The sequence below is a fragment of the Aedes aegypti genome, chromosome 3 (genome assembly GCF_002204515.2).
Source record: "Aedes aegypti strain LVP_AGWG chromosome 3, AaegL5.0 Primary Assembly, whole genome shotgun sequence".
In the NCBI taxonomy this organism is placed as follows: domain Eukaryota; kingdom Metazoa; phylum Arthropoda; class Insecta; order Diptera; family Culicidae; genus Aedes; species Aedes aegypti.
Window position 1 is genome coordinate 243708630 of NC_035109.1, and position 1682 is coordinate 243710311.

The following is a 1682-nucleotide window of genomic DNA, read 5'->3' on the forward strand; positions in this document are numbered from 1 at the left end:
TTATAATTTAAGCGATAGTGAGACAGTACCAAAATAGAAAGAACAATACAAGTATCAATTGAAAAAATAATGAAAACCTAATACGATACAATTAATTTAATTAGGGGTTAATTGATATTTTTATTTCAAAACACGATAAATGTTTGACTAATCTTCTTCTTGCTGGCGTTACGTCCCAACTGGGGCAAAGCCTGCTTCTCAGATTAGTGCTTCTCAGCACTTCCACTGTTATTAACTGAGAGCTTTCTTTGCCGATTGACCATTTTTGCATGTGTATATCGTGTGGCAGGTACGAAGATACTCTATGCCCTGGGAATCGAGAAAATTTCCTTCACGAAAAGATCCTCGACCAGCGGGATTCGAACCCACGACCCTCAGCATGATCTTGCTGAATAGCTGCGCGTTTACCACTACGGCTATCTGGGCCCTGTTTGACTAATATTAACACTTTGATGAGACACTCTAACACATGTTTATAACTTGATGATTTAAACTTAGATATTGTCAAAATCATCAATTTCAACAATTTCGCCAAGTCTTGGCAATTTTCAATTTTACTTTTTGATATACCATCCAATACCAACTAAAAAATACGATACCACGGTATTAACATTGGAAAAAAAATTGTCACTGCCTTAACTGTACAAAACACTGTTTAATTTTTGCATCTCACGTTACATTTTAATCGATTTTTTCATATTCTTTGATATCCTTGAATAGATTGATGTTTTGTCAGACATTCGCTTTTTTGTCTGTTCCATATTTTATCCCTTCGACGTTTTTTTTTCTTTCGGCGTTTTGGCATTCGACGTTTTGGCATTCGACATTTTGGCATTCGACGTTTTGTCCCTTCGACGTTTTGTCCTTTCGACGTTTTGGCATTCGACGTTTTGGCATTCGACATTTTGTCTTTCGACGTTTTGTCACCCAACCGATAAAGGGAACGAGTAACTGACACTGAAGAAGACTGCAAGTGGTAGTCGAAATACGCGTATCTGTCAAATATAAGCATTTAGGGCGGAATTAAAAGGTGAAGGTACTCCAATCAACTTTTAAGTTTCTCTATTGAGATTCTGCTCAGATGATTCGAATACATTAAAAAGAGCAATATGGTTTCGCATAATAATCTATTAGCAACACTTAACACAGCTTAATAATCCGGGTGGCATAGTATTGGCTGAACCAACCTGTGGAATAGCATAAAAATCTATCACACAGAACGCGAAGAACGGAACAAGCGGTTTAAAAGACAACCGCTCGCGGCATATTTCCTCCCTATTAACATTTCAATGACTGAATGTATCAATTTGCCAATCGGTAAAAATTATTTCGCAGCCGGTAGGATTCGAACCTACGCTCCCAGAGGGAATCTGATTTCGAGTCAGACGCCTTAACCACTCGGCCACGACTGCTTCTCTCTTATTGATGAACTGTAGCTAGGAACCGCACAGAAATGAAAACAACGTGATAATCTAATTAACGAGTTGTTTACCGTGATAAGAAATCCCAAAAGCTATGCGGAATGTGTTGTCAACATTCACATCTCTCTATAGGTTTGATGGATGAAGGAAACATTCGTTTTTATTTGCTCTTCCATGCTTCCAAGTTAAGCCGCAAGATAAGATCACTCTTTTACTGCTTTTACTACTCGCACTAAAATTTTCTCGCACACATGCTTTCAC

General features: G+C 38.0%; 1 non-coding gene across 1 annotated transcript; it reads right to left on the minus strand.

Moving 5' to 3' along the window:
* Positions 1-1330: 1330 nt before the first annotated feature.
* On the minus strand, positions 1331-1412 carry Trnas-cga. Its single transcript has one exon. It is a non-coding gene; the product is annotated as a tRNA-Ser (tRNA).
* Positions 1413-1682: the final 270 nt, after the last annotated feature.